This window comes from Somniosus microcephalus, chromosome 32 (assembly GCF_052327205.1).
Source record: "Somniosus microcephalus isolate GS21.2 chromosome 32, FLI_Smic_1.0, whole genome shotgun sequence".
Taxonomy (NCBI): domain Eukaryota; kingdom Metazoa; phylum Chordata; class Chondrichthyes; order Squaliformes; family Somniosidae; genus Somniosus; species Somniosus microcephalus.
Window position 1 is genome coordinate 39,814,941 of NC_141018.1, and position 26,657 is coordinate 39,841,597.

Genomic DNA, 26,657 nt, shown 5'->3' on the forward strand with positions numbered 1-26,657 from the left:
CAACCTAGAATGAAGTTTATAATAGCAAAATACTGCGGATGCTGGAAATCTGAAATAACAACAGAAAATGCTGGAAATACTCAGCAGGCCAGGCAGCAGAATGAAGTTTACTTCATCATCATTCACCTGAACACCAGCTTGAGCCGCGCGAGGAGCAGCAGACGCCCATTGCCGGAACAGGCACGCGCCGCGAGGCGGCGGGATTTGAACCGGCCGCTGAAAGGCGTGCGTAAGGAAAGGGGGCGGGGCCGCGTCCGAGCAGCCGCGGGAGTGACAGGGCGGCGGAGCCGGAGTGCGCGCGCAGCCAGAGTGCGTCCGCCGGTGAGGGAGAGAGGGAGAGAGGAGTGAGGAGTGAGGGAGCGGCTGAGGTGGAGTGTGAGCGGAGCGGCATCGTTGGCAGTAGGCAGCCGTACCCATCCAACAAACCCACACCTGCACAGCGAGGGGCACAGGTAAGACCCAAATATCACCCGAGCACTTCAATCCCAGTTGAAGTCTTGTTATTTTTTTTTTGGTGGGCACACTGCTCTTGTGCTCAGGTGCAGTGAGGTAAAGTCTTTTTATTTTATATCACGTTTTCCCTGATTGTCTCTTGTCTTCATGGAAACAGGTCAGTGATTTTTTAGGCCATTTAGTTTCTGTCTCTCGGGGAATGTGCAGACTACACCAGGCATTGCAGCAGATTTTATTTTTATTATATACAATTATGTATTTATATATTTTCAATTAAGTACATATTTTGAAAAATTCCCATTTGGATAAAATGGCATCTGAAGGTAGTTGGGTTGGGGGTGGTAATTAAAGCACAATTATTCATGATTAAAATCTAAAGCCCAGTGTCTTACTGCACAGTCTTGCTGTGCATTAATTCAGAGGACGAGACTAGTATTTTTTATTGCTGTTGATTATATTACAGTACTTCCCTCATTGCATTTACATTTTCTGTTGATTGTCAAGTATTTAATTACTGATTTAATATAAATGAGTTTTACTTTATTAGAGAAAATAAAAAAAAATGTTTTATTGCTAATGGCAACTCTGGCAATGTATTTAATTCTAGTACTGAAAGTATTAAAATGACTGATGGATTTTCATCCAGGCGTAAATGAGAGATTTTGCTGCAACACCGATTAAGACACTATTCAATGGTCCTGGGTATAAAACCATTGAATGTTTCCTTGATGTCAACTTTCCAATTAATTGCATTTTATGATATCTTAAAATTCACAACTGCAGTAACTCTCACTGATGCAATTGCCTTGATAGCTAAAATAAATTCAGAGCAAAATGTGCACAGTTTGGTTTAATCTAAAGAAAATTATGGTTTATTTTTTCTTCAGTTGTGAAATTATGGAACAAACACTTTTTTAATATATGAATTTCATATTGGTGGTCTGGTGAAATGCTATATCCTGGGTCTTCAGCAATAAATATAATCCTATGTGTAAAAATATCACTGTGCCAAATCAGGTGGAAGCATTCAACCAGACAAACTTTACGGCCTGCCCTCTGTTACAGTATGTTATGCATTAGCCACTTCCAGATTGTTGTATTTCCTGAATCACAATATCAGATCTCCTCTTAATCTGGCAACCTCTTCCATTTGATTAAATGGTTGTGACTGTACATATATTATTGATGTGTATTTTCTAAACTGTGGAATGCTTTGTGGCTTGTAGTATTGGGAAAATAGCTTTCAGGCAACGGGTTTGCTCGGGCTGCAAGGGCAGCAAAACATTGCCATCTGGGATGCAGATCACTGCTGTGATTAAACAAGTTCATACGGTGTGCGTTGATTGTATTTAGCTTGTATTGCACCTATTACTGATAAATTGTGTGCAGTGTTTTGTAATTTTGTCTCTGTTAAAAAACAGTCTATTCATTATAATGGCAAGCATGTAAAATGGAGGAGTTTGTAAGCGGAATAGCTGAATAGCTTTAATGGCTTACTATCAATTTTATATATGGAGTTTTATATATTTGTTATCAATAGATGTATATATTTGTTAGCACATACATGGCATTAGTTATACAGATTGAAATCTGTTTTACTATTGGCGTATATAACCCTTCAATTTGCTTAATAATACAATATTTTTTTAAAGGGGAAAAATAATTTAGCTAAGTGGTATGGGTAGTATAGGAATATATTCTGTTTCATAAGAGATTTGAATTGATACAGTAATGCCTACATGTATATGTAAAGGTTAATATGTAATAAGATGACATTGAACATCACCAGTGGCTGGAAAACCTGGCCCTCTTTTTGTGATTATGCTTGTCTCTATGTGTAGGTCCTGAGTGTCTCAGTAACCAAAAGCATGCTATGCTATGAACGCTAGTGCTTGGAGCAGGGTTAATTAATTTGAGACCGAGTTAACTGGATGTGAGTGTGAGGAATGGCTAGTGAAAATGAACTAAACCATTTGGCTCATTTCATAGTTTAAAAAAAACTAGAAATGCTTGTAATTCTGTCATTAGCAATTCATTATTTTGTGTAAATGGCTGTATTTTAATTGGTATGAAAGTAAAAGATAATGTAGCAGTAAGACTTTATGCTGCCTCTTCACCTTGCGTTTCATACTTGTGCTCCTAGCATATTCTAAGGTTCTTTTTAACTCTGATTTTTATGTCAGACACTTTACTCGTGGTTCTGTTGAAATTTTGGCCCGTGTAATTAATATATTGTGATTTTCAAAGCGATACTAAAGCCCTTCCAAACCTATTTCATTTGATTGTGATATTTTAACCCATGATAATCGGACATTGATGGGACCATTGCATTAATCTCTGCTAGAGCTGCCATTTTTAATTCTTGGGCTGAGTGAGGGGAAGAGCTGACAGCACATTTCTTGTGGCTCTTCCCATCTGGTTTCTAAAATGGAACAAATCTTTTACTGTGGTAAAATCTTTGGATTGTGATTTCTGGCTGGGGATAATTTCCCTGAGAAAAATCTTAAAAATAGTATTGTCTCAGAAGGATACAGATTGAAGAAAGCTAATTAAAAAAAAAATCTTAGCGGTGTTGGGAACAGGATAATGTGATGTCCGAATTTAGAAAGGGTAACTAAATGGGCACAGACAACGACCGCCTCATTAGTCTTACTTCAGTTCTATGTAAAAATAATAGAATCAATTATCAGGAGTAAACTGAGGATTATCTGTATATAATCATAATTTGGTAAAGAGTAGTCAACGTGAATTCCGATAAGGAGAGATCCTGCCTGACCAATCTCCTCGATTACTCCTGAGGAACTGATGGCAAGCTCGACGACATGGTGTACCTAGACCTCCAAAAGGTATTTCGCAAGGTTCCATGTGAAAGGCTGTTTGTTAAGCTCAAAACTGCAGGAATCCAAGGTAGAGACATTGGCTAAAGGTGAGGAAATGAGTACATGTTAGAGGAGTTATGTTGGGGTGGGGAGTACTGAGTGGGGCACTCCAGGGCTTAGAAACATAGAAGATAGGAGCAGGAGTAGGCCATTCGGCCCCTTGAGCCTGTTCCACCATTTAATGAGATCATGGCTGATCTGATTTTTTAATTTTAAGTTAATGATTTGAATTCAGAAACTCTATAAATTACGAATGTTATGGAATTGGAGGAGGCAGCTCAGAATCTACAAAATGAGTTGGACAACATATTAATTGGGCAGAACAATGGCAGATGAAATTTAAGTGTAAAGTACTGCTCATGAGAAGGAAAAATAGGCATGATTTTAACTTTGGACTCTGTCTTTTCCCCATCCCCTGTTTACAACCTGGATATATCTATCCTAATCTTTGCCATGCCTATGTAACCTGAATTTCCTCTGTATCCATTCGCAGGGACACCCTCTTTGATAAGCCCTCAACTTCCCTCTGTGCCTCTCTCGGCATTCTACGAAAGGGGCATCTTCCTCTGCATCCGCCCCTGGAAAAAACCTCTCTCCCAAGTCACTTACAATGGCACTTTCAAACTCCTAAACGGTTTAGCCTTTGGTTCTCAGTTTGCCATGATACTTCTGCAGCTGTCGATCTGCTCAGTCACTTCCTCACCCCTGCCTTTGATGCCCATTCTCCAGTAAAACCCTTGCTCTCTCAAACCCTGGTCGTTCTCCCTGGTACGGCCCCCCCACCACCTTCGCTTCCTTAAGTCCAAGGGGCGCAAAGATGAACGTATATGGCGCACAACTGGTTTAGGCATTCGTTGCTGGATCACATCACGCTCTATTGGGCCATGCTCTCATCTGCCAAAACTGCTCCCTACTCCAGGATCTTCCTGGAATGCAAAGATAACCCCTGGCTGTTTTTTCTCCACTACCAAGCGTCTCCTAAGCCCCACTCCCTGCCCCCGATATCCTCACCTCTAATTATGTGTGAAGAGCTCAGGGACTTCTTTGTCGCTAAGATTGGGACCACCCATTCAGCTACCTCTGATGCATCCACCCCTTCCCGTTGCCCACCATGCCTAGCTTCCCCCAAGGAATGATGGGCCGGATGACGATCTTCTATGTTTCCCCCCTACCCTGGGCCTGAACCCACATCTTTCTCCAGTTTCTCTCCTATCTCCCCTCATGCTCATCTTGTCCATGAGGCCCATCTCCTGTTCTCGCGACTATATTCCCACAAAATTGCTGACCACCTAACTTCTAAGCTAGCTGACATCCGATACCGTCTCCCTCCCTTTCAAATCTGACGGCATTATCCCTCTGCTCAAAAAGAAACTCCACCCTTGAACCCTATGATCTTGCAAACTACCACCCCATCTCCAACCTTACCTTTTATCTCCAAAGTTCTTTAAAGTATTGTTGCCTCCCAAATCCATGCCCATCTTTCCCACAATTTCATGTTTGAATCTCTCCAATCAGGTTTCCACCCCTACCACAGCACTAATTAAAGTCGTAGATGACAATCTCTGTGACTATGACCATGGTGCACTATTCCTTCTCATCCTTCTTGACCTCTCTGTAGCCTTTGACACAGAAGACCACGCCATCCTCGTCTAATGCCTCCGTTGTCCAGCTGAGTGGGACTACCCTCACCTGGATTCATTCTTGCCTATCGAGTTGTAACTAGAGAATCTCCTGCAATGGCTTTTCTTCCTGCCCCCGAACCATTGTCTCTGGAGTCCCTCAAGGATCTATCATTGGCCCCTTCCTTTTTCTCATCTACATGCTGCCTCTTGGCAACATCATCCAAAGACATGATGTCTTTGGACATAATTTCTGCTTCATAACCAATGACCTCTGAGGCCAGCTGAAGCAGCCTATTGCTACTCGAGCTAGTACATGTCTAACTATAACATTTCTCTCACCAGATAATTAGAAATGATGGATATTTAGCACATCTTAGTTCATCCATTCAGGAAGACCCTAAAATCACCCCACTGAAGCATCCAATTGGTTCTGAAATGTCTTCTGAAATGAGGTTTTTGCCTCCACTACTCTATCTGGGAGTCCATTCCATGTATTGATCACTATTTGTGCTAAGAACAACTTCCTTTTATCAGTCTTGTACTAGTTTGAACCTGTGTACCTTTGTCATACTCTCAACAATTTGGTTAAGTAATTTTTTGGATTTACCTTTCCCACACCACTTGTTCTCTCGTACATCTCCTTTCAAGGTTAAAAAACCCCCAAGTGTTTCCAGTCTTTCCTCATATCCTGATCCTGACTCTAGGGTTCAGCCTTGTGACTCTTCTCTGCACTGCTTTCAGTGCTTGAATGTCTGTGACCAGAACTGGACACAGTACTCAAGGTATGGTCTGACCAGGGTGCTATATACTGTCGTTTGATCATGATTTCCTCTGACTCATATTCTACCATTTTGTCAATATAGTTTAACAATCTATTTGCTTTATTGATTGCTGCTCTGCATTGGTTGGGTATATTGGGCATGAGTCCCCTAAATCTTGTGGGTCTCTTACAATTTCATGCAGTATGTCTGTCATCAACGATAATGTGCATTTATATAGCATTTTTAACATAGGAAACCGTCCCAAGGTGCTTCACAGGAGCATAATCGGATAAAAATTGACACCGAGCCAAAGAAGGAGATATTGGGAAGAGCGACTAAAAGCTTGGACAAAGAGGTAGTTTTTAAGGAGCGTCTTGAAGGAGGACAGAGGTGGAGAGGTTTAGGAAGGGAATTTCAGAACTTGGGGCTTAGATGGCTGATGGCACAGCTGCCAATGATGGGGCGAAGGTAGTGGCAGATGCACAAGAGGCCAGAGCTGGAGGAATGCAGAGTTCATGTAGGGCTGGAGGAGGTTACAGAGATATTGAGGGGCAAATTTTAAAATTGAGACGTTGGCAGACCAGGAGCCAATTTAGGTCAGAGAGCACAGTGGTGATGGGTGAGAGGGACTTCGTGCAAGTTAGGATATGGGCAGCAGAATTTTGGATGAGCTTATGTTTATGGAGGGTGGAAGATAGGAGGTCGGCCAGGAGACTATTGGAGTAGTCCAGTCTGGAGGCAACAGAAGCATAGATGTGGGTTTCAGCAGCAGATGGGCTGATGTGGAGACCAGGGATCGTACGACGGTGAAAGTAGGTGGTCTTTGTGATGGAGAGATATGGGGTTGGAAGCTCCGCTCAGCTCAAGGTCAGATAGGACACCGAGATTGCAAACAGCCTGGTTCAGCCTGAGACAGTGACCAGGGAGAGGAATGGAATCAATGGCTAGGGAACGTAGTTTGTGGTGGGGGCCAGAGACAATGGCTTCGGTCTTCCTAATCTTTAATTGGAGGAAATTGTGGCTTGTCGGACAGGTAGTCTGGCAATCCAGCGGCAGTGGAGGGGTGGAGAGAGGTGATGGTGAGGTAGAGGTATAGATATAGGTTTAAATTGGCAGATTTGAGAATGTGAAGAAAGCACAAGGATAGGCAAATGTATCTTCAAGGCTGGATTTAGACTCAAATTACACAGTTTTCTTTTTTGTAGCAGAAAATGGTGGAAATACTGTGCAGGTTGGGCAGCATCTGTGGGAAACCAGTCAGTCAGTCGATGTTTCAGTTCTCGGATCCTTCCTCGACCTGCTGAGTTTTCTGTTTTACTTTTAATTTCCAACATCTGCAGTATTTTTCTTTCTGATCCTTTCTTGTATTTTTTAAAAATTCCCAGTATAAATGAGATTTAAACATTTTTGGCCATTTTTATAAATGTTGATATCTCTTCCCTGCAGGAGCTGCCTGTCTAAGCAGCTTCAGAAGATCAGCAAGCTCATATAATAGTCATCAAGTGACTAGTACACTGTAAAAATGGAAGAATTTAATTCAACACCATCTAAATTTATGCATAACATGTAGTGACTTCATAGACACCTTGTATTCAGAGTCAGGACACCGAATGACTTTCAATCTCGCCAGTGCATGATTTCATGGAATTTTTTTTTGGTTTTATTTCATTGCTCAGGCTCTTGGTCAATTTAAATGGCAGGAATTTAAGATTGAGGTGATTAGAATTTTCTCAGTTTAGAATGCGTTGTGTCAAATGTCTGTTGCTCGGTTTGTAAAATGGTGTGTCAGGATGCTTCCTCCACTGGGGAATCTTTATTGTTCTTAATTACCATGTAAATTCCTTAAGATATTACTGTAGCTAGTTAACCCTGAGTTTTGTTGCAATATCTGTATTGCATCTAAACTTTAACACATATTGAGTGCCTTGGGCTGTTTTGCTACGTTAAAGGCTATATAAATGCAAGTTGCTCACTGTTTCTTTTGCAAGTTGATTTAACATTGATCAACAGTGATGGATAACTTACATTTCTTCTGTTAAGGACATAACATAAAATCCACAATATATTACATTTTCTTTGACTGTCGTGCACTCTTTATTTGGGCATCACCATTCTGTGCCATGCAGTCACGCCTGCAGTGGCATGCTTCTACCAATGGATGGGGCTTCAGAAGCTGCACATCCCCATATGTATACCGACAGCAGAACTATCCAGACAACCGTAGAGTTCCACAACACTTCTTGGATAATATGTTTAGAACAACCTTTTTTTTTAAATTTGTTCTCGGGATGTGGGTGATGCTGGTAATCATCCCTTGTTGCCCTGAGAAGGTGGTGGTGGGGCTTCTCCTTGAACTACTGCAGTCCTTGTGGTGATGGTGCTTCCACAGTCGTTTTAGATAGGGAATTTGAGGATTCTGACCCAGTGGCAATGAAGTGAGAGATGTCTAAATTAGGATGGTGTGTGACTTGGAGGGAACTTGTAAGTGATGGTGTTTCCACAACATTGTTGCTCTTGACCGGCTCAGTGGTAGAAATTGCAGGAGAGGGAGGTGCTGTCGAAGTAACCTTGGTGAGTTGCTGCACCATTTTCTACTGCCCTTTGCTTCAGTTTCTCCACTTTTTATGTTTAAGTAAATGATTCATGAAACTTTTCTGAGTTTTTTCTCCTACAGATCGATTCTACAAACTAACCCTGCCACTTCCCCCTGCCCTATGGGGCCCCTTGAATGCCTGCTAAATTACTTTTCCTTCCACAGTTAGCTGTTTTGGGCCTTTTCCAATTGGTTAGATAAGAACATAAGAAATAGAAGCAGGTAGGCCATATGGCCCCTCGAGCCTGCTCCGTCATTCAATAAGATCATGGCTGATCATCGACCTCAACTCCACTTTCCCGCCCGATCTCCATATCCCTTTATTCCCCATGAGTCCAAAAATCTATCTATCTCAGCCTTGAATATACTCAAAGACTCAGCATCCACTGCCCTCTGGGGCAGAGAATTCCAAAGATTCACAACCCTCTGAGTGAAGAAATTTCTCCTCATCTCAGTCTTAAATGGCCTACCCCCTAGTTCTAGACACTCTAGCCAGGGGAAACAACCTCTCTGTCAATCTCCTTCAGAATCTTGTGTGTTTCAATGAGATCGCCTCTCATTCTTCTAAACTGCAGAGAGTATAGGCCCAATCTACACAATCTCTCATCATAGGACTGTCCTCTCATCCCAAGAATCAATCTAGTGAACCTTTGTTGCACTGCCTCCAACTGCCACCTTATTGCCCAATCACTCAGTCTATCTATATCCCTTTGCAGACTCTGTGTTCTCCTCACAGCTTACTGTCCCACCTAGCTTTGTATCGTCAGCAAACTTGGATACGTTACATTCGGTCCCTTCATCTTGGTCATTAATATAGATTTTAAATAGCTGAGGCCCCAGCACTGATCCTTGTGGCATCCCACTAATTACAGCTTGCCAACCTGAAAAAGATCCGTTTATCCCTACTCTCTGTTTTCTGTCCGTTAACCAATCCTCTATCCATGCTATTATATTACTCCCAATCCCATGAGCCCTTGTCTTGTCTAAGAACCTTTTATGTGGCACCTTGTCGAATGCCTTTTGGAAATCCAAATATACTACATCCACTGGTTCCCCTTTATCTACCCTGCTATTTACATCCTCAAAAACTCTAATAAATTTGTCAAACACGATTTCCCTTTCATAAAACCATGTTGACTCTGCCTAATTCTGTTATTTTTTAAGTGCCCCGATACCACTTAACAATGGATTCCCAGCATTTTCCTGATGACTGATGTCAGGCTAACTGGCCTGCAGTTCCGTTTTCTCTCTCCCTCCTTTCTTGAATAGCGGTGTTACATTTGCTAATTCCAATCCGTTGGGACCGTTCTAGAATCTAGGGAATTTTGGAAGATCACAACCAATGCATCCACTATCTCTGCAGCCACCTCTTTTAAAACCCTAGGATGTAGGCCATCTGGTCCAGGGGATTTGTTGGCTTTTAGTCCCATTAGTTTCTCTAGTACTTTTTCTCTACTTATATTAATTACGTTAAGTTCCTCACCCTCATTAGACCCTTGGTTCCCCACCATTTTTGGTATGCTTTTTGTGTCTTCTACTGTGAAGACAGATACAAAATATTTGTTTAACGTTTCTGCCATTTCCTTATTCCCCATAATAATTTCTCCTGTCAGCCTCTAAGGGACCAACGTTTACTTTTGATACTCTATTTTTACATACTTGTAGAAGCTCTTACAATCTGTTTTTATATTTCTTGCTAGTTTTCTCACATTCTATTTTTTTCCCTTTATCAATTTTTTGGCCATCCTTTGCTGGTTTCTGAAACACTCCCAATCCTACTATTCTTTGCAACATTATAAGTTTCTTCTTTCAATCTAATGCTATCCTTAACTTCTTTAGTTAGCCACGGGTAGATCACTTTTCCTGTGGAGTTTTTGTTTCTCAATGGAACGTATTTTTGTTGAGAATTATGAAATATTTCTTTAAATGCTAGCCACTGCTTATCTACCGCCATACCTTTGAATCTATTTTTCCAATCTACCTGAGGCAACTCGCCCCTCATACCTATGTAATTGGCTTAATTTAAGTTTAAGACTCTAGTTTTGGACTTTGGTAAGTCACTCTCAAACTTACTGTGAAATTCTATCATATTATGATCTCTCTGCCCCAGAGGTTCCTTTACTATGAGATTGCTAATTAGCCCTGTCTCATTACACAATACAAGATCTAAAATAGCCTGTTCTCTGGTTGGTTCCATGACGTATTGTTCTAGGAAACTGTCCTGAATGCATTCCATGAACTCGTCCTCCAGACTACCTTTGCCAATTTGATTTGTCCAGTCTATATGAAGATTAAAGTCCCCCACGATTATTGCATTACCTTTGTTACAAGCTCCTACTATTTCTTGATTAATATTCTGTCCAACGGTATAGCTACTGTTAGGGGGCCGGTATACTACTCCCACCAGTGTTTTCTGCCCCTTGTTATTCCTTATCTCCACCCATACTGATTCTACTTCCTGATCTTCCGAGCCCAGATCCTTTCTCTCTACTGTCCTTATGTTATCCTTTATTATCAGGGCTACCCTCCCCCTCCTTTTCCATTCTGCCTGTCTTTTCGAAATGTCAGGTACCCTGGAACATTTAGTTCCCAGCCTTGGTCACCTTGCAACCATGTCTCTGTAATGGCTATTAGATCAAACCCATTTATCTCTATTTGTGCCACTAGTTCATCTATCTTGTTACGAATGCTTCATGCATTCAGATAAAGAGCCTTTAATTTAAATTTTTTACCATTATTCCCTGCTTTGACCTTATTCTCTGCTGCACTGCTACCATTAAACTCTCTGTCCCTGCCTGAAAGGGTGGTGGAGGCAGACTCAATCACGGCTTTCAAAAGGGAGTTGGATAAGTACCTGAAAGAGAAACATTTGCAGGGCTACGGGGAAAGGGTGGGGGAGTAGGACTAGCTGAGGTGCTCTCGCAGAGAGTCGGCACGGGCTTGGCGGGCCGAATGGCCGCCTTCCATGCTGTAACCATTCTATGGCTATATTACCCTTTTGCTAGGATTCCCACTTCTTGATCTCTATGTAGTGAGTGCTGGTGGAAAGTGTACAGTTGTGGTTGCCGGACGATTGGAGTTGGCTGTGATGTTCTCCATAGTCAAACTCACTATCTTGAGCTCACGTGAAGAATGGCCACTTGGAAGTGAATACTATTAAAATAACTTGATTACTAATCCAGATTTATAATAATGGTCCTAACATGTTGGTACCTAGTAGCTTTGTCCTTGAATAGAGGTTGATTTGGGACAGCCCCATTACACCTCATAAAGTAGACTATTCTGATTGGCAGTTGACATAATTTAAAACTTGGCTCGAAATCCCTGTAGGGACTACTAAAGACCTGTTCAAACCCAATAGTCTGTAGCGATTTGAACTGGTATCAGTTGGAATGTGGAGCAGGTTATCCTCAAGTGACACTGTGCAACAAACTGAAACTATGTCGCAAAAAAGAAATAAATAGCTCCGAATCTACGGTTAGAAGCATTCCAAATAAATTTAAATCCCTTGAACAACAGTACTGTAAGAAGAAATACTTTCACTTTATCTTTTTTTCCCCAAGTGCTCTTCACATAATAAGAGCCTACAGAGCCTGACAAGTGCACGTTAACGGGGAAGAACAGATCAGCCTCACTGCAGTTCATGTTTCCTCTTGACTCATAGTGTGGACTCTATCACAGTTTGCAGAAGCTGTCGATGTACAGAATTCGCTGGCTAAGTCCATGGGAGGCTCAGCAAGGCACCAGTTTTATTAACTTCTCCTCAGATTAAAGAATTGAGTTTGAACAGTATTAAATGCGCACTGCCAAGCGTAATGTGTTACATACAGTTCAGAGATTTAGGGGTCCATGTATGTAGATCATTAAAATGTAGCAGTCAGGTACAAAAAAAACCAAAAAGGCTAATGGAATGTTAGTCATTGAGGCAGAAATTCCGGTCCCTACGGCTGTGTACTCACCCGTAGGGCCAACGGAAATGCCGGTTTTAGGCATGCACTGCGCATGTGCTGGAAACCGGCATTTCCGATCTGTCAAGAAAGCTCCTGACAGATCCTCTGGCTGCACTGGAGCAGGGCCTCTGTGGGCGGATAGTTCTGTTTTTTGGAGATCCTCCGCCCGCAGAAAACACTTACAATTCTTGCGCCTGGTAAAAGCAGGCGCAAGGCCTGCTTTTACCAGTATAAGAGTTTGAAGTAAAAAAAAATATTTCCACTGATTTATCATTTAAAAATACTTTAAAGAAAGCTAAGTTTATTTTTAGCCCCGTTAAAAACTTTAATTAAAAACAATTTTTTGTTTAAAATACTTAGTTTATGTAATTTAAAGTCATTTTAAAAATGTGATGTTCTTAAAAAAAAAAAAATAAATAAAAAATAAAAAAATTATTTGTTTTTGGGGGTGATCTCTATTCATATATTTGACAGGTCTTCCTGTCAAATGTATGAATGGAGATTCCCTTATCTGATTGGCTCCCCATGGCCCACGTGATCCCAGGGACGCTGCGAACTGCCTGCGCCTCTGGGATACGTGCACACCGGCAGTTTGGAGAGGCCCAGCAACGGAACTCTGCGCCTTCCGGGAGCCCTCCGGTCCAGGCGCAGATTTTTCCAGATCGCAGCTCTCCGCCTGCGAACGGAATTTCTGGGCCATTATATCGAGAGTGCTAGAATATAAAGGGGAGGAAGTTTTGCTACAGCTCTACAAAGCCCTGGTTAGACCACATCTAGAGTACTGAGTGCAGTTCTGGGCACTGCATCTTGGAAGGAGTACATCGCAGATTCACCAGAATGTTACCAGGGCTCCAAGGGTTAGATCATGAGATATTACATAAACTAGGCTTGTATTCCCTGGTATACAGAAGGTTAAGGTGATTTGATTAAGGTTTTTAGGATTTTGAAAGGAATTGATATAGATAGAGAGAAACTTTTTCCGCTAATGGGGGAGTCTAGGACAAGGGGATATAACCTAAATGGGCTGGCTCTGATTTTAAGAAGAGAAGTTAGGAAATACTTCTTCACACAAAGGGTGGTAGGAACCCCCTAACCCCGCCCCCCCCCCAAAAGAAAAGCAGTAGATGCTAGCTCAATTAACAATTTAAAATTTGAGATTGATAGATTTTTGCTAGCCAAGGATATTAAGGAATATAGAGCCAAGGTGGGGAGATAGTTAGGTCGCAGATCAGCCATGATCTCATTGAACGGCTCAAGGGGCTGACCGGCCTCCTCCTGTTCCTATGTTCCTATGAATTAATATGCAGTAACCTCAGTGTTGATGAGCACTGGTGCAGGAAAGAATTGTAAGCTTTTGATCACCTGTCCTATTGTCTCCTTCTTTGGCTTGGTGTCAATTTTTGTCTGATTATGCTCCTGTGAAGCATCTCGGGATGTTTTACTTATGTAAAGGTACTATATAAATGCGATTTGTTGTATTACACACAAGATCCATTTGTGTTCCTCTGATCTGCCAGTGGATGGCAGACAACAGTACAGTTTGGTGAATAACATGAGAAGAAATTAGTTCCAGATAGTTCTGTGGTACTGAGTTAGGAGGGGGTGATACGATATGAGAACATGTCTGTTGTGTAGAATTGATTGATTTCCATGCATGTAGTTAATTTTGTTTTTGTTAGATTGCAGATTATTACTGCTACCTAAGTACAAACATAACATTCCCTAACCATTTGTCTAATCATGCACATATTTGGATAAAAAATTGGTGCTACTTATGCAAAACTATTGAATGACCCTTGGGCAGCCAACTGATTTACAGCACTGTTCGCTTGACAGCTCAAAAAGTAACATCAGTTGTACTTGGTCATTCTTAAGTGCAGTTCTAATTATAAGCATCCATGTACATTACTGTTGCAGACTACCACCAGACAGTGGAGAGATTAGTACTGTGCTGCATTATATGATTCTGAGTTATCTTTATTGTAAAATAAGATTAAGTGGCATGAATGCCACATAAAGCAGTTCCATCAGAAGAAGAAACCTAACTGATACTGCTGTACTTTGGTGTTTTTTTTTACCATAATCAATGAACTCAAATGAATAACTGAACTGACTGGTCAATTCTTACCTTGCACTGAATCTTCAGTATCTTAGTGTAAAATAACCCTGCTGATGCTTAACTCTAATTTTTCAAAAAAGGAACGATGGGGATGAGGGGAAACAGCCAGGGTTGTTCCTGGAATCTATCATCAGGGACAGAGGGACTGAGCACTTGAACATGTGTCAGCTGATCAAAGAGAGTCTGCAAGGATTTCTAAAGAGTAGGTCATGTCTGAGCAATCGAGTTGAATTTTTTGAGTAGGTCACTAACATGATGGACAGGGCAGTGTCTGTGGATCAACAACAGATGCTGCCCTGGCCTGCTGAGTTTTTTCAGCGTTTTCTATTGTTGTTTCAGATTTCCAGCATCCGCAGTATTTTGCTATTGTATCAGTGTCTATGGATGTTGTCTCTGGACTTTCTTGAAGGCATTTGATAAAGTTCCGCACAACAGATTAGCAGCAAAAATAAAAGTGCAGGGAATTGGAGCTAACGTTGCGACATGGGTTTGTAATTGGTTGACAGACGGTAGGGGTAAAGGGTTCATTCTCTAATTGGCGGGATGAGACGAGTGGTGCTCCCCAGGGATCTGTTCTGGGGCTTCTGCTTTTCACCATATATATCAATGACCTGGATGAAGGTATATTCAAGGCTGAGATTGATAGATTTAGGAAGGAAGGAACATAGGAACAGGAGTAGGCCATTCAGCCCCTCGAGGCTGTTCTGCCATTCAGTGAGAGCATGGATGATCTGTGACCCAAGTCCAGATACATGCCTTTGGCCCATATCCCTTAATACCTTTGGTTAACAAAAAGCTGTACTCATCCAGGCAAGTGGAGAGTATTCCATCACACTCCTTACTTGTGCCTTGTAGATGGTGGAAAGGCTTTGGGGAGTCAGGAAGTGAGACACTCGCTGCAGAATACCTAGCCTCTGACCTGCTCTTGTTACCACAGTATTTATATGGCTGGTCCAGTTCAGTTTCTGTTCAATGATGACCCCCAGGATGTTGATGGTGGGGGATTTGGCGATGGTAATGCTGTTGAATGTCAAGGGGCAGAGGTTAGACTCTCGCTTGTTGGAGATAGTCATTGCCTGGCACTTCTGTGGCGCGAATGTTACCTGCCACTTATCAGCAAAACCCTGAACGTCGTCCAGGTCTTGTTATATGCGGGCATGGACTGCTTCATTATTTGAGGAGTTGTGAATGGCACTGAACACTGTGCAGTCATCAGCGAACATCCCCATTTCTGACCTTATGTTGGAGGGAAGGTCATTGATAAAGCAGCTGAAGATGGTTGGGCCTAGGATACTGCCCTGAGGAACTCCTGCAGCGATGTCCTGGGGCTGTGATGATTGACCTTCAACCACCACAACCATCTTCCTTTGTGCTAGGTATGACTCCAGCCAGTGGTGCGCTTTCCCACTGATTCCCATTGACTTCAGTTTTACTAGGGCTCCTTGATGCCACACTCGGTCAAATGCTGCCTTGATGTCCAGGGCAGTCACTCTCGCCTCACTTCTGGAATTCAGCTCTTTTGTCCATGTTTGGACCAAGGCTGTAATGAGGTCGGGAGCCGAGTGGTCTTGGCTGATCCCAAATTGGGCATCAGTGAGCAGGTTTTTGGTGAGTAAGTGCTGCTTGGTGGGCAGCACGGTGGCATAGTGGTTAACACTGTTGCCTCACAGCGCCAGGGACCCGGGTTCAAATCCGGCCTCGGGTGACTGTCTGTGTGGAGTTTGCACATTCTCCCCGTGTTTGCGTGGGTTTCCTCCAGGTGCTCCGGTTTCCTCCCACAGTCCAAAGATGTGCGGGTTAGGTTGATTGGCCATGATAAAAAAAATTGGCCCTTAGTGTTAGGGGGGATTAAATACGTGGGGTTACGGGGTTACGGGGATAGGGCTTGCGTGGGATGGCTGTCGGTGTAGGGACCGGGTGCTAGGGTTTGGATGATCAGCCATGATCTCGTTGAATGGCGGAGCAGGCTCGAAGGGCCGAATGGCCTACTCCTGCTCCTATCTTCTATGTTTCTATGTTTGATAGCACTTTCGATGACCCCTTCCATCTTTTTGCTGATGATTGAGAGTAGACTGATGGGGCGGTAATTGCCCGGGTTGGATTTGACGTACCTGGGCGGTTTTCCACATTGTCGGATAGATGCCAGTGTTGTAGCTGTACTGGAACAGCTTGGCTAGAGGCATGGCTAGTTCTGGAGCACAAGTCTTCAGCAGGATAGCTGTGATGTTGTCGGGGCCCATAGCCTTTGCTGTATCCAGTGCGCTCAGCTGTTTCTTGATATCACGTGGAGTGAATCGAATTGGCAGAAGATTAGCTTCTGTGATGTCTTGTCTTGTCTTGTCTTTTGCACTCACTTGCTGAGCTCCACCATCATTGAGGATGGGGAAATTCATGGAGCCTTCTCCTCCTGTTAGTTGTTTGTTTAATGGTCTACCACCATTCATGACTGGATGTGACAGGACTGCAGAGATTTGATCTGATCCATTGATAGTGGGCTCGCTTAGCCCTGTTTATAGCATGCTGCTTCTGCTTTTTAGCATGCATGTAGTCCTGTGTTGCAGCTTCCCCAGGTTGGCACCTCATTTTTAGGTACGCCTGGTGCTGCTCCTGGCATGCTCTTCTACACTCGTTGTTGAACCAGGGTTGGTCCCCTGGCTTGGTGGTAATGGGAGAGTGAGGGATATGCCGAGCCATGAGGTTGCAGATTGTGGTGAAATACAATTCTGCTGCTGCTGATGGCCCACAGCGCCTCATGGTTGCCCAGTTTTGAGCTGCTAGATCTGTTCTGAATCTATCCCGTTTAGCACGGTGGTAGTGCCACACAACATGATGGAGGATGTCCTCGGTGTGAAGACGAGACTTCGTCTTTACAACGACTGTGTGGTGGTCACTGCTACCAATACTGTCATGGACAGATGCATCTGCTACAGGTAGATTGGTGAGGACGGGGCCAAGTAGGTTTTTCCCTCGTGTTGGTTCTCTCGCCACGTGTCGCAGACCCAGACTGGCAGTTATGTCCTTCAGGACTCGGCCAGCTCGGTCAGTAGTGGTGCTACCGAGCCACTCTTGGTGATGGACATTGAAGTCCCCCACCCAGAGTACATTCTGTGCCCTTGCTACTCTCAGTGCTTCTTCCAAGTGGTGTTCAACATGGAGGAGTAATGATTCATCAGCTGAGGGAGGGCGGTAGGTGGTAATCAGCAGGAGGTTTCCTTGTCCATGCTTGACCTGAAGCCATGAGACTTCATGGGGTCCGGATTCAATGTTGAGAACTCCTGGGGCCACTCTTTCCCGACTGTATACCACTGTGCCACCACCCCTGGTGGGTCTATCCTGCTGGTGGGACAGGACATACCCAGGGATGGTGATGGAGGAGTTTGGGACATTGGACATTATCCTGACTCTCTGTATCCTGCTGCTCAGCCAATTTCCTAACCAGGTCAATAATTTGCCCTCAGTTCTGTGGGCTTCTACCTTAGTTAACAGTCTCTTATGTAGGATTTTATCAAATGCCTTCTGGAGGTCCATATAAATAACATCCACAGACATTCCCCTGTCTGCTCTTTTAGTCAACTTGTCAAAAAATTCAATCAAGTTTGGACTCTAGAGGAATCAAGGGATTTGAGAATCAGGCGGGAAAGTGGAGTTGAGGTCGATGATCAGCCATGACCATATTGAATGGCGGAGCGTACTCGAGGGGCTGTATGGCTTGCTCCTGCTCCTAATTCTTATGTTCTGGAAGTCCATGTACACCGCATTTACTATATTTTTCCCCATACCTTTTGTCATTTAGTCACTCCTGCCTTCCACCCAATCACAGACCTTCCCTTTTGTTCTTTCCTTTCCCCGCCCCTGCACTTACATAAGAAATAAGAACATAATAAAATTTGTTACATCTCTAACCTTTTCCAGGTCTGACAAAAGGTCATTGACCTGAAACATTAACTCTGTTTCTCTCTTCACAGCTGCTGCCTGACCTGCTGAGTATTTCCAGCATTTTATTTCAGATTTCCAGCATCCGCAGTATTTTGCTTTTGTATTGTGGAAATTTTATATATCGTTAATAAAATTTTATATATCAGGGCAAGAACAGGAAACAGCACTGACATAATGTAATGGGACAAAAAGGTTAAGGAGGGGACCTGAGTATGACTGGAACAAAGAGTGTTCAACATATCCTACAAAAGACAGACATAGCTAGGACCCGTGGGTTCCCACAGTGAGTGAAGAAGTGAGTGAAGTGTAAGGAAACGTTGCTCAAGGTGAGAACAAGTTCAGCTCGGTGGAGGAGGAGGGTGGTGGTGGATGAGCATAAGAACATAATAAGAACATAAGAAATAGGGGCAGGAGTCGGCCATTCGGCCCCTCGAGCCTGCTCCGCCATTCAATAAGATCATGGCTGATCTTCTACCTCATCTCCACTTTCCTGCACTATCCCCATATTCCCGTAATATTCAAAAATCTATCGATCCTTGTCTTGAATATACTCGGACTGAGCCTCCACAGCCCTCTGGGGTAGAGAATTCCAAAGATTCACCACCCTCCGAGTGAAGAAATTTCTCCTCCTCTCAGTCCTGAATGGCCAACCCCTTATTCTGAGACTGTGACCCCTGGTTCTAGACTCCCCAGCCTGGGGAAACATCCTTCCTGCATCTACCCTGTCAAGCCTTGTAAGAATTTTGTATGTTTCAATGAGATCACCTCTCATTCTTCTAAACCCCAGAGAATATAGGCCCAGTCGACTCAATCTGTCCCATGGGGCCTGCTTGGGGCGGTGTTCGAGGAAGAAGAGGTGGACTTGCAGGCCGTCCTGGTGGGATTGAGATGTAATGTGACTGTGTGTCCGTAGTAAAAGTAGGGCCAGAAAACCGGTTGCAGAAGGTATTGGAAGTGTCAGCAACGTAGGAGGGAAGAGACTGGACAAAAGTGGAGGGAAGTAGAGTCAAGATAAGAGGTCATTAGTTTGGTGGGGCAGTAGCAGGCTGAAACAATCAGGCTACAGGGACAGTTGTGTTTGTAAATCTTGGAGAGGTAAAAGCAGAGTGTGCGGGGTTGGGGTTGGGGAACTATAGAGGTTGGAGGCTGTGGAGGGAAGTAACAGACAATTCCAGTATGTGATGTTTCAGACTGCATTTCCTTTACTTTGTTATAAGTCAAACTGCTACAGCAAGTAAAAATGTCAACTGAAGCTACTGTACTGACCTGATTTCTGGCCATTAGAGAAGGAGAAAACATTCTGCAGCAAGAAAATAAAATTGTCTGGGAATACATAACTTTAGCGTCAGATTCAACATTACCGTTTAAGAAAATGAGAGCAAATTTTCTACATTGTGTGCAGTGTGTATTCACACAGTGCATCATAATCCTTAGATTCTGATAACACAAAGTGTCTGAACTTTGCTGTCATAATATTACTTCATTGTAACCTTTAGTAATGCACTCCCTTCTTATTCATTATCTCTAGAGACAGAGGCTCAATAAATCCTTAGAGTGTATCCTCAGTAAACTGTTGAAGGCTTTTCTGTTGAATGTAATACTGTGGGGAAAAGTAGGGCAACTAAAGTCAGAGCTCCCTGGATGACGATAGAGAGTAAGATGAAGCATAAAAAGAGCACGTATGACAGAAGTCAGGTTGAGAATACATCTGAGAATCAGGCTAAATATAGAAAGTTCAGAGGAGAAGTGAAAAGGAAAATAAGAGGGGCAAAGAGAGGGTATGAGAATAGAATGGCAGCTAAAATAAAAGGTAATCCAAAAGTCTTCTATGGGCATATAAATAGTAAACGGGTAGTAAGAGGAGGGGTGGGGCCGAAAAAGGAGACCTACACATGGAGGCAGAGGGTATGGCTGAGGTGCTAAATGAGTACATTGCATCTGTCTTCACCAAGGAAGAAGATGCTGCCATAGACACAGTGAAGGAGGAGGTAGAGGCAATACTGGATGGGATAAAAATTGATAAAGTACCAGAAAAGCTGGCTGTGCTTAAAGTAGATGAGTCACCAGGCCCAGATGGGATGCATCCGAGGACACTGAGGGAAGTGAAGGAAGAAATCACGGAGGTACTGGCCATAATCTTCCAATCCTCCTTGGAAACGGGGGTGGTGCCAGAGGATTGGAGAATTGCAAATGTTACACCCTTGTTCAAAAAAGGGTGTAAAGATAAACCAAGCAACTACAGGCCAGTCAGTTTAACCTCGGCAGTGGGGAAGCTTTTAGAAACAATAATCAGGGACAAAATTAACAGTCACTTGGACAAGTATAGATTAATTAAGCACAGCACAGCACATATTTGTTGAAGGCAAATCGTGTTTAACCAACTTAATTGAGTTTTTTGATGAGGTAACAGAGAGGGTTGATGAGGGCAATGTGGTTGACGTGGTGTACATGGATTTCCAAAAGGCTTTCGACAAAGTGCCACATAATAGGCTTGCCAGCAAAGTTGAAGCCCATGGAATAAAAGTGACAGTGGCAGCATGGATACAAAATTGGCTAAGTGACAGGAAACCGAGTAGTGGTGAACGGTTGTTTTTTGGACTGGAGGAAGATATACAGTGGTGTTCCCCAGGGGTCGGTTCTAGGACCACTGCTTTTCTTGATATATATTAATGACTTGGAAGTGGGTGTACAGGGCACAAGAAAGGAGGGAGAGAAAAAACAGAGAAGTTAGCCTGACATCAGTCGTCGGGAAAATGCTGGAATCCATTGTTAAGGAAGTGGTATCAAGTCACTTAGAAAATCATAACATGATTAGGCAGAGTCAACATGGTTTTATGAAAGGGAAATCGTGTTTGACAAATTTATTAGAGTTTTTTGAGGCTGTAATGAGCAGGGTAGATAAAGGGGAGAACCAGCGGATGTAGTATATTTGGATTTCCAAAAGGCATTCGATAATGTACCACATAAAAGATTATTACACAAGATTAGGGCTCATGGGGTTGGGGGTAATATAGTAGTATGGATAGAGGATTGGTCAACGGACAGAAAACAGAGAGTAGGGATAAACGGACCTTTTTCAGGATGGCAGGCTGTAACTAGTGGGATGCCGCAAGGATCAGTGTTGGGGCCTCAGCTATTTACAATCTATATGATGAAGGGACCGAGTGTAATGTATCCAAGTTTGCTGATGATACAAAGCTAGGTGGGACAGTAAGCTGTGACGAGAACACAAGATTCTGCAAAGGGATATAGATAGACTAAGTGAGTGAGCAGTAAGGTGGCAGATGGAGTATAATGTTGGGAAATGTGAGGTTAATCATTTTGGTAGGAAGAATAGAAAAACAATATTTTTAAATGGTGAGAAACTTTCAAATGTTGGTGTTCAGAGAGATTTGGGTGTGCTTGTGCAAGAAACACAAAGCTAGCATGCAGGTCCAGCAAGCAATAAGGAAGGCAAATGAAATGGCATGTTGGCCTTTATTGCACGGGGGTTGGAGTATAAGAGTAAGGAAGTCTTGCTACAATTGTACAGGGCCTTGGTGAGACCACACCTGGAGTACTGTACATAGTTCTGGTCTCCTTATCTGAGGAAGGATATACTTGCCTTGGAGGCGGTGCAACGAAGGTTCACTAGATTGATTCCTGGGATGAGAGGGCTGTCCTATGATGAGAGATTGTGTAGAATGGGCCGATACTCTCTGGAGTTTAGAAGAATGAGAGGTGATCTCATTGAAACATACAAGATTCTGAGAGGGATTGACGGTAAATGCTGAGAGGTTGATTCCCCTGGCTGGAGTGTCTAGAACTTGGGGGCATAGTCTCAGGATAAGGGGTAGGCCATTTAGGACTGAGATGAGGAGGAATTCCTTCACTCAGAGGGTTGTGAATCTTTGGAATTCTCTGCCCCAGAGGGCTGTGGATGCTCAGTCTTTGAGTATATTCAAGGCTGAGATCGATAGATTTTTGGACTCTAGGGGAATCAAGGGATATGGGGATCGGGCGGGAAAGTGGAGTTGAGGTTGATGATCAGCTATGATCTTGTTGAATGGCGGAGCGGCCGTATGGCCTACTCCTGTTCTTACTTATGTTCTTATGTTCTAATTTCAAAATTTGCAGATGAGACAAAACTTGGAAGTATAGTGAACAGTGAGGAGGAGAGTGACAGACTTCAAGAGGACATAGACAGGCTGGTGGAATGGGTGGACACGTGGCAGATGAAATTTAATGCAGAAAAGTGCGAAGTGATACATTTTGGTAGAAAGAATGAAGAGAGGAAATATAAACTAAATTGTACAATCCTAAAAGGGGGTGCATGAACAGAGAGACCTGGGGGTATGTGTGCACAAATCGTTGAAGGTGGCAGGGCAGGTTGAGAAAACAGTTAAAAAAGCTTACGAGATCCTGGGCTTCATGAATAGAGGTATAGAGTACAAAAGCGTGGAAATTATGATGAAGCTGTATAAAACACTGGTTCAGCCTCAATTGGAGCATTGTGTTCAATTCTGGACACCGCACTTCAGGAAGGATGTGAAGGCTTTAGAGAGGGTGCAGAAAAGATTCACGAGAATGATTCCAGGGATGAGGGACTTCAGTTACGTGGATAGACTGGAGGAGCTGGGATTGTTCTCCTTCGAGCAGAGAAGATTAGGAGGAGATTTGATAGAGGTGTTCAAAATCATGAGGAATCTCGACCGAGTAGATAGAGAGAACCTGTTCCCATTGGAAAAAGGGTCAAGAACCAGAGGGGACAGATTTAAGGTGATTGGCGAAGAACCAAAGGCGACATGAAAAACTTTTGTCTTGGCAAGTGGTTAGGCTCTGGAATGCAATGCCTTAGAGGTTGGTGGAGGCAGACTCGATCACCGCTTTCAAAAGGGAGTTGGATAAGTACCTGAAGGAAAACGAATTGCAGGGCTACGGGGAAAGGTCGGGGGAATGGGACTATCCGAAGTGCTCTTGCAGAGAGCCGGCACAGGCACGACGGGCGCTGAATGCCCTCCTTCCATTATGTAACCATTCTGTGATTCTATAATCACAAAATACTACTTTCACAAATTTTGTAGAAGTTTTTGAATAAATGAAGGAGTATCACTCCTTTGCATGTGCAACCTTTCCTCATAAGACAACGCTTCCATCCCAGGAATCAACCTCGTGAACCTTCTCTGAACTGCCTCCAATGCAAGTATATCCCTCCTTAAATAAAGAGACCAAAACTGTACGCAGTACTCTAGGTGTGGTCTCGCCAACATCCTGTACAGTTGTAGCAAGACTTCCCTACTTTTATACTCCATCCCCCTTGCAATAAAGGCCAACGCTCCATTTGCCTTCCTAATTACTTGCTGTACCTGCATGCTAACTTTTTGTGTTTCATGTACGAGGACATCCAGATCGCCTTTGTACCACAGCATTCTGTAGTCTCCCTCCATTTAAATATTATTTTGTTTCTCTATTCTTCCTACCAAAGTGGATAACCTCACATTTTCCCACGTTCTACTCCATCTGCCAAATTTTTGCCCCCTCACTTAACCTATCTTTATCCCTTTGCAGACTCTGTGACCTCCTCACAACTTGCGTTCCCACCTAGCTTTGTATCATCAGCAAATTTGGCTACAGTACACTCGGTCCCTTCATCCAAGTCATTAATATAGATTGTAAATAGTTGAGGCCCTAGCACTGATCTCTGTGGCACCCCACTAGTTACAGTTTGCCAACCTGAAAATGACCCATTTATCCCGACTCTCTGTTAGTTAGCCAATCCTCTATCCATGCTAATATATTACCCCCAACACCATGAGCTCTTGTGCAGTAACCTTTTATATGGCACCTTATCGAATGCCTTTTGGAAATCCAAATACACTACATCTACTGGTTCCCCTTTACATCCTCAAAGAACTCTATAGATATGTGAAGAGAAAAAGATTGGTGAAGTCAAGCGTAGGTCCCTTGCAGTCAGAATCAGGGGAATTTATCATGGGGAACAAGGAAATGGCAGACCAATTAAATACATACTTTGGTTCTGTCTTCACAAATAACCTCCCAGAGATGTAGGGGAACATAGGGTCTAATGAGAGGGAGGAACTGAATGAAATCAGTATTTGTAGGGAAATAGTGTTAGGGAAATTGACGGGATTGAAGGCCAATAAATCCCCAGGGTCTGATAATCTACATCCTAGGGTACTTAAGGAAGTGACCCTAGAAATAGTAGATGCATTGCTGGTCATCTTCCAAAATTCTATAGACTCTGGAATAGTTCCCATGGATTGGAGGGTAGCTACATCAGAACATAAGAAATAGGAGCAGGAGTAGGCCAATCGGCCCCTCGAGCCTGCTCCGCCATTCAATAAGATCATGGCTGATCTGATCCTAACCTCAAATCTACTTTCACTCTTCATCCCACCCGAACCCATGTGATCTCCCGGGAGAGGCGAAAAACCAGATAAAAAACGCAATGGCCAATTTGGGAGAAAAAATTTGGGAAATTCCTCTCCGACCCCTCTAGGCGATCGAAACTCATCCAGGAGATCACTCTCCCTGTATTTCCTACAGTACTTACCTTCTGTAAGAGGTGATCTCCACCCCAGCCAGGAACAGGCCCAATTTACTCTTGAAGGACTCCTATCTGGCAGCCGGTTCCCGAGGTCTCCACTAATCCCTGTGAATAGAACCATCTCCTGAAATCTAACACAGAATTAGAACACAAGAAGTAGGAGCAGGACCAGGCTACACGGCCCCTGGGCCCGCTCCGCCACCCACAGGGCCATGACCGATCCGAACCTAGCCTCATGTCCGATTTCCTGCCCGCTCCCCATAACCCCTTATTCCCCTTACTTCTAGGAAACTGTCTATATTTCTGTTTTAAATTTATTTAATGATGTAGCTTCCACAGCTCTCTGGGGCAGCAAATTCCACAGACCTACCACCCTCTGAGTAAAGAAGTTTCTCCTCATCTCAGTTTTGAAAGAGCAGCCCCTTATTCTAAGATTATGCCCCCTAGTTCTAGTTTCACCCATCATTGGGAACATCCTCACCGCATCCACCCGATCAAGCCCCTTCACAACTTGTACAACTGCAGCAATACCTCCCTATTTTTATATTCCATCCCCCTAGCAATAAAAGCCAACATTCCATTGGCCTTCTTGATCACCTGCTGTACCTGCATACTAACTTTTTGTGTTTCGTGCACCAGGACCCCCAGATCCCTTTGTACTGCAGTACTTTCCAGTTTCTTGCCATTAAGATAATAACTTGCTCTATGATTTTTCCTGCCAAAGTGCATAACCTCACACTTTCCAGTATTATATTCCATCTGCCAAATCTCTGCCCATTTACTTTGCCTGTCTATATCCCTTTGCAGATTTTTTATGTCCTCCTCACTCACTACTTGCTAATGTAACCCCACTATTCAAAAAAGGTGGTAGAGAGAAAACGGGGAATTATAGACCGGTAAGCCTGACATTGGTAGTGGGGAAAATGCTAGAGTCCATTATAAAAGATGTAATAGCAGAGCACTTGGAAAACAGTGACGGGATCGGACAAAGTCAACATGGATTTACAAAAGGTAAATCGTGCTTGACTAATCTACTGGAATTTTTTGAGGATGTAACTGGTAGAATAGATAAGGGAGAACCAGTGGATGTGGTGTATTTGGACTTTCAGAAGGCTTTCGATAAGGTCCCGCATAAGAGATTAGCGTGTAAAGTTAAAGCACATGGGATTGGGGGTAAGGTACTGACTTGGATAGAGAACTGGTTGGCAGACAGGAAGCAAAGAGTTGGAATAAACGGGTCTTTTTCCGAGTGGCAGGCAGTGACTAGTGGGGTACCGCAAGGATCGGTGCTAGGACCCCAGCTATTCACAATATATATTAATGATCTAGACGAGGGAACTAGATATAATATCTCCAAGTTTGCAGATGACACAAAGCTGGGTAGGCGTGTGTGCTGTGAGGAGGATGCAGAGAAACCCCAATAATATTTGGACAGGTTGGGTGATTGGGCAGATGCATGGCAGATGCAGTATAATGTGGATAAATGCGAGGTTATCCACTTTGGTGGCAAAAACAGGAAGGCAGATTATTATCTGAACGGCAATAGATTGGGAGAAGGGGAAGTGCAACGAGACCTGGGCGTCCTGTCGCTGAAGGTAAGCATGCAGGTGCAGCAGGCGGTTCAGAAGGCAAATGGTATGTTGACCTTCATAGCGAGAGGATTCGAGTACAGGAACAAGGATGTCTTGCTGCAGTTGTACAGGGCCTTGGTGAGACCACACCTTGAGTATTGTGTGCAGTTTTGGTCGCCTTATCTGAGGAAGGATGTTCTTGCCCTGGAGAGAGTGCAGCGAAGAT

General features: G+C 43.4%; 1 protein-coding gene across 1 annotated transcript in view; it reads left to right on the forward strand.

The window, feature by feature from the left end:
• Window positions 1-331: 331 nt before the first annotated feature.
• The window catches only part of otud7a (OTU deubiquitinase 7A), a 173,280-nt gene continuing 146,954 nt past the window's right edge, over window positions 332-26,657 (forward strand). Inside the window, exon 1 of the mRNA XM_085972475.1 lies at window positions 332-452. The gene's annotated coding sequence lies outside the window, so the exon portion shown is untranslated. The remainder of the gene's footprint in view (window positions 453-26,657) is intronic.